Source organism: Amblyomma maculatum, chromosome 4, assembly GCF_055883805.1.
Source record: "Amblyomma maculatum isolate TAMU_Amacu chromosome 4, ASM5588380v1, whole genome shotgun sequence".
NCBI lineage: Eukaryota > Metazoa > Arthropoda > Arachnida > Ixodida > Ixodidae > Amblyomma > Amblyomma maculatum.
In genome coordinates, this window is record NC_139347.1 from 41234435 (window position 1) to 41244908 (window position 10474).

The following is a 10474-nucleotide window of genomic DNA, read 5'->3' on the forward strand; positions in this document are numbered from 1 at the left end:
TTTGACATGTTTCTCTTTCACCGCATCCTATTGCCTAAAACTTGAGTCCTTTCCCTTCGCTGTACTCTTGCTCATTCTGGATCAATAATAATTTTATGCACACAAAGTTATTACATTTTACACATTTCGCTTTGGCGCGCCGTGTTGAACCAACCAATGGTGTGCACGCCACTGACGTAATCCGCTTACAGGTCTTAGCCTAAGGCATCTTGAGTGGAAAAGGAACCTTAAAAAATTGGTAGGCGCTTTGATGGCCCGACGCGACGAACTGCGTAAGCAGAAAGTACGCGCTTTAAGTACAATGCTGTTTTGTTTTAATTTGTTGTTTTCATTTATGACACGTTCCTGTTGGAAACTTGAATGATATGCCGAGCTTTGATTACTGCCGCCATCGTGTGACCTAATATCCTCCTCGCCAGATTCTTGCCCTCTCTTCTAGACGGCGATTGGCTCTCTACTCCTGGTGCCCTTGAAATCTAGTGAAGCTAGCGTTTTTCCTGAGCTTCTTCTTTTTTTTTTTTGGCACCGTTTTCTTCTAGACTTTGCGGAACGAACATTCCCCACATTACCTTCTCTACTGTGCGCTCCAGCTATGCGAAATATTGGCGCGATTAAGTGCGAAAAGTGAAGCGGAATTGCCGTGAAGCTTTAATGACATTGCAGAGAGAGGGCGGCTTTCACAAAAAGCAATAACTCTATTTTGACCAGAAAAAGCGCTATCGCCGAGGAAATGTGCATTTCTTATTGTTCAGGTTCAACATACCTCCTGACTTAATATTTCCTGCCCTTCCTTTTTGCTTCTTATTGTATTAATGTTATAGCTGAGGCACATTACATAAAAAGACATTCCTAGCTCGGAGCGCGAAATAACATGCTACAGATGCCTTCACCTTGTAAGTTGCAGTATTTTCTTTCTTAGTTCCATCCACCAACGATTCTGCCTTTCACATATTTCTTGAGATATATCTGAGATATAACAGAGATAACAGAGGGCCCAAAAAGCTTTTATTTTTGCAGTTGTAGTTCGGTACATTGGAAAACTATATACTGCGACATCAGGCGAACTTCTTGCAGCAACAAGATATCATCACAAAGCGTGAAACCAGTAATTCTTATGTAAACTAATAAGTAGTTCAGTAGTTAAACGCTCCCGCTCCGATAGAACATAACGACTTACCGGGGATGGCGTATAAAAGGGTTGCGGATTCATTGGGATCATCTGTGATTTATTTATTAACATGCGATGACGTCGCATAGCACGCAAATATTTCGTACTACTTCGTTTCCACCGAACGACAGGTGCCTTGGCCGGTATTAAACCCGTCACCTTGGGATCAGGAGCCACACGGCAAAACCTACGAGAAGCCGCGCTGACCTAATATTTATAGGGCTTATGATGTAATAGCCGGAGTTTTTGCTGCGCAACGAATTGGCGAAATGGGATTGAGTGCGCGATATTTTATTTATGCATATAAAAAATGTTGGCTATAAGGCTCCGTGAGTTGTTTTATTTTTATGGTTTATTATCTATTGTGGTGTTTTTCGTCGGTTGGACAGAAACACAAGCTTGATTTTTTGCAATACGGAAATTACAGCGCTCTTGCAGCATGTCTAATTAACGGCATGTAATGGGAAGTGAATGACCACTTCGGCCTTCGTGCACGGCGAAGGAGTCAAATTGCCTCTCGTTGGCGACTTGCATCCGGTGTGCTTTCGGATGAACACTGTTTCATGCATAATACGCGATGTTATAAATGAATACTGGAGCGAGGCGGGGGGGGGGGGGGGGGGGTAAGGAAGAGATTGAGAGAACCCGACACCACATTTCACAAATTGCGAACCACTAAAGTCGTGTCGCACAGAACCCTAGTTTATAGCTTTTTTGTGCGTGTACGGAGAGTGCGGCGAATATTTTACTATTTAAACGCCCAGCACTGCTTTTCATTGTCGACCTGTCTGGAAGTAGGTGGACAATTCCTGCGGCCAAGTAGCCACGGAGTCGGTAGGGTGGCCAGGAAGTTTGTCAGTGTAACTTGTCAACTTGGCCAGAAGTATTTCAACGTGTTAACTTATCTGCATGGATTTACAGGATTATGTTGTCGCCAGTGTAGAGAAAAAACACGAACATTAACTTTCTTAGGGGATTCATTCATTGTGATTTCACAATTTCTGTTTAGGTGACACAGAATGTCTTGTGGCCATTGACATTCTTTTCAGGTGAACGTTTCGAGCTCATATGCATGATCATAGCGTTGTCGTCTTCAATTCAGGGGAGGGGGGGGCGAGAGGGCCAATGTCTTTGATTCCCATGTCACTCTTCCATATGAAAGGAGCTGCCAAATTTGGCAGCTCCTGCCAACTAAACAATGTCAATCGGTCTCGTGACGTCACAAAGCTCGCCGATAATCGCAGTTGCGGCGACTTCCATGAGCGAAAGAGAAATGAGTGGCGCGATTTTAAATCTGAACCATGCGTATTAGTGCGCGCTATGTCCCCAGCCAGTTATCACCTGTAAATTGCGTGCTTGTAACTTTTCGAGATTGCGAAGTTTCAGACAAAGGGTTTAAAGATCCATGCTTGCCACCTGCCAGCTACCACCTGGCTGTTAGCTTCATTTCATTTCATGTTATTACCTTGAAGACCCCGTTAGGAGTATTACATAAGGGGTGGTACAAACATAAAAAAAATTCTTTATACATGATGTGCAGCAACACTTTGTCGGAACATCAAGGGACACGTGATGCCAACGATGTGCACGGTGGGGAAGGTCGTTCCAGTCGGCTGCTGTTTTCTGAAAGAATGATTTTGAAAAGGTTGTAGTACGGGCGCGTGGACGTGAAACTTGAAGAGGATGGTCGGTACGATAAGAAAAGCGTGAGGGAGGTGCGCAGATGTAGGGTTTCTGATGAAGGGTAGAATAGTAAAACTTGTAATAAAGGCAGAGACTGCAATGCCGCGGCGGACTGAACGTTGCTGTAGATCCGATTGATTTTTTAAAGATGAAATGCTAAAATTGCTTGAGTAGCATGAATGCATGAATCTAGTGGCTCTGTTTTGAGCCCCCTCGAGGGCATTAGCAAGTTTTTTTTTTTTTTTATGGGTATTCCAAACTGCAGATGAATATTCTAATTTTGGTCGAACCAATGTTTGTAGGCAAGTTGTCTTACATGAGGAGGGGCACTACGGAGGCGACGCTTTAAGAAACCTAATGATTTGTTAGCAGATGAGATTATGTTCGTTACATGTGCTTGCCAGGTTAAATCAGAGGACAAAAAGACACCCAAGTACTTATACTTATACCCAAGTACTTATACGAAAATAAAACAGGATTACGACGGCGGTGAAATGACATAGATTTACATTTAATAGGATTAAGAGTCATTAGCCATTGATTGCACCATGCTTGTATGTTTTTTAGGTCAGTTTGTAAAGATTTTGATCGGAAAAGCTAGTGACAGGTTGCTAAATAACACAATCGTCGGCAAACAAACGAATATGACATTATACTTGGAGAGGTAAGTCGTTTATGCAAATTAAAAACAGTAAGGGCCCAAGAACGGACCCTTGGGGAACATTCGACGCTACTGATAATGGGCTCGAGGTGGCATTGTTAACTGAAACAAACTGAAAACAATTAGTGAGAGTAGATTTGATCCAGGAAAGCACATTTGGATGCAAGTTTGAATTGGAAAGTTTCAGGAACAAGCAATCATGCGGAACCTTATCGAATAATTTCGCGAGATCGAGAAAGATGGCATCGATTTTCATCTTAATATCGAGGTTGGTATACAAATTATGAAAAGCAATGGCAAGTTGAGTCTCGCATGACATATTTTTGCGAAATTCATGTTGTGATGAATGGAAAAAATATTTGAATCCAAGAAATTCATAATCAAAGAATAACTGACATGTTCCATGAACTTTCAAGGCACACTGGTAAGAGAAATGGGGCGGTAGCTGAGAGGGATCTTTATGTTACCTGATTTATGTACGGGAACGACCTTCCAATATTCCAGTCATCCGGTAGCAAACCTGTCTGAAGTGATTGCGTGAAGAGCAAACATAAGTATTTAACAGGGGTAGGTTTCGTGTTGATTAGAATCATCGGGTTAATTTTGTCCGGTACAGCTGAGGAGGATGGTTTTAGATTTTTGATTAGACATTCAATACCAGAAGAAGAAAAAGTAACAGTTGACATAGCAGGAAACGTCTTCATGTTTAGGATAATATGTGATGCGTCAGTTTCCGTGGTCAAAACGGACAAGAAGGCTGCAGCTGGAACATTCAATATCAGTCACTGGTTCGCCGTTATCATTTGTTAGAGAAACAGTACGCGTGAGCTGTGGGTTCATAGTTTGCCAGAATTTAGTAGGGTTTGCAGTTAGCATCTTCGGTAGGTCACTGTGAAAAAAGGAATATTTAGTTTTTTAGTTGCAGATACATACGCACGTTCAGTTTCATAGTATTTTGTCCACGTGTTATGGTTACAAGTTCGGTTACTAATGGTCGACGCTGATGCGACCAGATAATCTTTAAAAGCATGGGGTGAGGCCTGCAGTGAGGCCTACAAGATGGATGCTCATGATTCTTGCAGGGTGAGAGGCCACTAACACCGACTTATAATTTTTTTCCGAGATGGAGGTAACAAAGCTCTTACGTTCAAAAAGGTGAAATGCCAGAAGAATGGATGGGCAGAACAGTGCATATACTTCAAACTATCTTCCCACTGTAGCCATTCTAGGGTTACACGCGCCTATAGGCCCTTTCGTAGTTCACTCTTGCTCGCCGTTAAAATAACAAAAAAAAAAACGGTGCTCGTGCTCATGTTGACAGAAAGAAAAAGTGCACTGTTTATTGAAATGCAAAATCTGTTTTCGGCCCTACATTTTGGCCAAATACGATAATACTTTTCACTCACTGCAGCGCTATAATTATGCTACCTACACAATATATATATATATATATATATATATATATATATATATATATATATATATATATATATATATATATATATATATATATATTTCCAGACTTTTCTTCCCTTCGGCGTTGGGGAGAGCACGACGGCTGGTCGATTTATGGTCATTTCAATCGACATTACCGCTTCTCGACTTAAGCAATGCAATGCGTCTTCCTGAGCTCTAGAACCCTTGATTGATTTGCTTTAGTTTGGGGGTTTAACGTCCCACAGCAACTAAGGCAATGTGCGATGCCGTAGTGAAGGGCTCCCCAAATTTCGACCCCCTGGGGTTCTTTAACGAGCACTGAAATAGCACAATACCTTCGAGTTGGCCTTGCCTTTCGCCTTGCCTTTCGTAGCATTTTTTTTTTTTTTTTGTTAGCAGACAGAGAGCCAACAGCAGCAGGATCGAAGCAGTGTCGAACCGTTTAACAAAGAGGACCTGTGAATGCTCACGATCACGAAACGCTTCATGAAGCGGGGGGCTCTCGCAGGCAAAGTGCACGCGCCATGCGGGAGGCAATGTGCCGGGGTTCTCGCTCGTCTTTCGCTGCCGCTTCCATCGCCTAGGGAGAACTCTCCAAGCGTCGCGGCGGGATGAAGTAGAGCGTTGGCCGATCGATTAATGTCGCAGGGGTAGCGCTGCCGCTGGAATGCGCCTCTTTTACTTTCTTCTCCATCCGTCTCCAACTTGCTTCTCATCCTCTAGGCTTGGGTCTAAATGAGAGCCTAAGATCTGTGGCTCAGTTCCACCTAGTTTTTGTATATCCCTGGACGTTTCTTGCATGTCTCCGCTTGGCCAGCTGCGGTAGGGATTTGAAGGAGGTTTCGTGTGCTCCAAAAGCGGAAACTGGCTTTGCCTGTGTTGTCCCGCTAGTAGCAATCCTCAGAGAGGAACAATTTTAGCGAAGCAGAAGAAAGCCAATGTAAATTAGCTTCGACGAAGAGAATGTAGCGTGAAGTATGCGTACTGCAATACCTAGTTTGCTTTCCATCCAAGCATAAATTTTGTTTCGCATGATTCTATTCATTAAAATATGACGCAACAGAAACTGGAAGCCCTTATAAAAACTTTAAAATTTATGTTAAGCTTTCAGGCTCACTGTTAGCTATGCTAGTGACCTATAGGGAGCGTAACCGGTGGTCATCTGGTGTAGATATAGGTAACGTGTAGCGCCTGCGGAAATATAGGCCGCAGTGATTGATATTGAAATTTTGAGGGTTTTTCTGTACAATACATTTGGCTTTCGCAATGGGTGAGCAGTATGCCACATACACGGGCGCTCGATGGAAGCGCACTGGGTGCGGCCTGCTGCGTCGCGCCGCCGTCAATGGGCAAGCCCGTCCTTGGGAAGTTTACAGTTGCGCCCGCTATTTCTGCTGAGAGCGCCACTGTTCGGGGACACGTCACCGCCGGGGTTGCCGGCTCTGAGCGCGCGGTTTGCTTCCTTTCTGGACGCGTTCGCCTCGCGTCTGTGTGGTAAATGCAAATTTTTTTGTGTGCGCGTGTGCAAGCACGTTAACGTTGAGACGGGATGCGTTTGTGTTTTAAGGCGAAAGCCGTTCTAGGCTCATGGAGCGAAAATCTGTGCGCAAAAGCTGTGCCTGTAATCTGTGCGTCGCATCTGTGCACTGGTGTGTCAGTCGCAAAAGCGGACGTGCAAGGAGGGAGATTAAGAATGAAAATGATTTATGGTGATAGGTAATCAATAAAAGTTATAAATGGACATTGATAGAGGTAATGACTAATGCTAATAACTAATTAATGGTTAATAATGACAAATGATTTGTAGTGGCCAGTATATCAAACTACGACATGAAATGACCGCAACTGATTAGAAATGAGTAAAAGTGCTTAGCGATGTGTGCTAATGACTATAATAGCTAGACATGACTCATCATTACCGTTAATGACTACGAAATGACCAATATGTGAAACGACATGTAATGACCACTGCTGATTCTAAATGAGTAACCTGCTTAGTTATGAGTGATAAGGGCTACAATGACTACTCAGGCAGACTCATTATGACTGAGAAACGACCAATATATCAAACGACGACTTGAAATGACAAACTGTGGGAAACGATGAGAGGCAAATGATAGGAGAAGGGTGGGCTTTCGCCTTCCTCCGCTTAAGAGACATCTAAGAGACCCTCTAATTGTATCTGTTGAGCTCGCTTCAGGCAAAGGCAGCAGCGAGAAGTGAAAATGCACTCGCTTCCTGTGAAATGAAAGCGGCGCTGAGGTTAAAAATTTCAGATGCTGAAACATAATACCTTATCAGCTGCCATTAAATTTGCTACAAGGGACAGCAGATTGGACTTGTTGGTGAATTATTATAGGTTAACCGTGCAAACAACATGACGGGAACACAGGAGAAGACGGCACAACCGCGCTAGTTGTGTCGGCCTCTTTTCCTGTGTTCCCGTCACGTTGTTTAACCTTAATAGAGTCGAACGATGAGTTAATATAGTTGTCAGTGCAGCGTTGTCCTTGTGTGCGTGTGTGTGCCTCTTGTGCTTTGTGTTGGTGTTACCTGCTCTGCTGCCTTCTTCCAAGAGTTGTATAACCTATTTAGTTACCAGGGAGCTGGCCAGTGAACTAGGATTTTTAACGATGTGTTGTAAAGCAGATGAACACGATGAGGTAGCACCAGAAGCTTTTCTCGCAGGTTATGTTGCGAGGACATATCAAAAAAAGCTACGTAGGGTATTTTTTATATAAGCATGCAATTTGTTCTAAATTTTGCCGCGCTAGTCTGAGTGGTCTTGCAAGTAAAGAAGCCTGTGCATACAACATTTGTTTATACTTTTGAGACTGTTTGAGCCGATGCGATAAAATGAAAAGCCATATTCCACAAAAAATCCGGCGCCTGCTATGTCGGCGGAAAATCGGAAAAAAACCTCTCTGGTATTTAGTTGGTGATATGGCCAGACACTTTTGGCGCAATGAGAACACATGACATGTTGAATGTGGCAGGAGCTACCAAACCAGAGAGAGTCAATAAGATGTAAGGATGAAATGGGAATTATTAAAAGCGGGACCCTTAGATCCCACGTCAGGCACAGTATACTCATATAGGGCACGTTCGTACGGCTTCGGTAAAGAGGGGCTTTATATAGCTATGTGTAGGGTGCTATTTCATATAATGCGGTGGCTTAAGGCTGCATCCTAATGATATGCGACAGAGGAAGCAATTACGGGATACGGTGAATATGCAGGTAGCAAAGTGCGGGCACTCTAACGAGGCTCCTCAACGAGACTTAAGAACCCCAAGTTTTGTTTATCACTACCAGGTTGTTGCTTAATTTATGCGATATTTGGTAATGGTTTTGAGGCGACATGTCGGTCGTGCAAGAGCCTGTTGCAGAAAATATGAGTCAACTGGACGAGTTACAGGTTAATGAAAACCAAGGACAATGGAGGCTTGATATACCCCGCAAAGGAAGTAATCAAGCTTTGTCAGCTTACGAGCACCTTCATTAACACGGTGATGAAGTCTCAAGAGGTCCGGCGAAGTAGCAAGCTGTGTAAGCTTTTGATTTCATCATTGTTTTCTGACTGTACACAGTACTTGCAGCTAATCTATAAAAACAATGATCGTGCCCATGCTAAGGCGTTATGCAAGATATCGTTAAGTTGCTGCCCCCACTGATAGCGAGCTAAGCTGGAAATGTCAACTCAACAGTGGAGCGACGTTTATGGCTATGGCATAAACCTCTCTCAAGAAAGATTTTCCTTCTGCGATTGGTTATTTTCTTCCTTTTTTTTGCGTGGCCAATAAATAATCGTACTCGGCTGCTCGCTGAATCTTGGCTGCAGTTGCGCTCTGAAGCGTGAACATTCTTGTGATCGCAGCTAAGAGTTTCACAACAGGAACACTCGATGAGCGTTCTTCCATTGAAAATTACGAACCAGCAAAATTGTATGGGTTTGCGAGCAGCCGATAAAAATAGTAATAAAAACTATCGGCGTATATACGTAGCACCTTGAGGCAGACCGGCTTTATCAAGCGCGCTTACTTTGTCCGGTCATGCAAAATGCGGGAAGCCATGACGGATAGCGTTCTGGCGTACAAAGTTTAAGGTCAACTGAGTCGAAGATCCTAGGTTATCATCTAGATTTAACCTAATAAGCATCTTCATATTTCCACCGTAACATTTGTCAGAATGAGATAGAAAGGTTGGTTACATATCGCATTTTCACAGAGGTTGCTCATAGTAGGACATTTTTTAATCTGATAGCGCTGGCAGCTTAGAACAGGTTGACATCAATTTGTGTATAAAAGCTGTATGCAGGAATGAGTAAATAGGCATTAGGCTACCATGGCAGCTGAAAAGCTTCGAATTGTTCACAGCCGGGTCACATTTTCATGTTACAAACAATTGGATCCGAATGCAACATCACGATAATGCGAGCTCTCCAATCGAGTGGCCTTGAACCACCGTCACTATAAGTTTTTCGGTGTACACTCCAGTATACATCCTTGCCGAGCAAGCGCTAAGTGCTGACATGGTCACACTAGACATGACAGTATATACTAATTCGTGTTGCCAAATTGTGTGAAGCGGAGCTCTTATATCCTTAAACTAAAAGGCTTCTACCACGCCGACGCCTCTCTCAAAGCGCAGCCAGGCGCAGCTCTCCGCGCGCGGCTATCCCCGAACGGTGGCGCTGCGGCGATGGCTACTGGAAGTAGGCGCCTCCCGCCGGTTTCGGGCGACGTAGCAGGCCGCACCTAGTGCGCTTCCATCGAGCGGCCGTGCCACATAGGAACTTTCCCAATTTGCAGGAAACTTCTTACCATCGGCAAGGGCAACGCAGGATTGGAATGACCTGCCAGATGCTATCGTGGACGACACCGACCCATCATCATTCAGATCATCAATAGAAAATTTCATGTGCTGAATGTACCACTCCCGCATGTGATACCCCTTCAATGTAATCGTTGAGGTATTCGTAAATAAATAAATAAATAAAAACACGAATTTCTGGAAACATTTAGTCAACCGCGTGAGGCCACAAAACGTACCTTGTGATTTCCCCTCGGGATTTTGCAGATGTTTGCTTTGTACCACACTCAGGAGCCTGGCATCCATATTTTTCGTTCTGCCATTGTCGTCGGCTGGCTACTGAAATCCACACTTTGTGTCTGCCATTTCACAGCAGTCTGAGCCGTGCCCTGCCTATACTGTCACTGACATAGCTGCACACTCTACTAATGTCGACGTTTCTCCCTATAATTCCTTGTTTAGTTGAAGCGCAGGCTGACGATGGTCGCTGTGATGGATTGCGAACTACTACGAATGAACGCAGTTATGTTACGCTTAAACATGGAGGGTTGAGGCGACCGAGCTTTTCTAGCATTGCGTTTTTCGGATAGGAACTTACGTTTTATTAACATATAATCTGAGGGGTATATGCAGATAAGTATCTACAATATTCGAAAGAAACCATTGATTTACGGTAGTGAGGTGAGGCTTAAAGGTCAAGTTTTTCGAAATCGAG

General features: G+C 43.7%; 1 long non-coding RNA gene across 1 annotated transcript in view; it reads left to right on the forward strand.

The window, feature by feature from the left end:
- The window catches only part of LOC146190817 (uncharacterized), a 52470-nt gene extending 42522 nt beyond the window's left edge, over positions 1-9948 (forward strand). Inside the window, exon 3 of the long non-coding RNA XR_014706335.1 lies at positions 9759-9948. This is a non-coding gene — a long non-coding RNA (uncharacterized LOC146190817). The remainder of the gene's footprint in view (positions 1-9758) is intronic.
- The last annotated feature ends 526 nt before the right edge of the window (positions 9949-10474 follow it).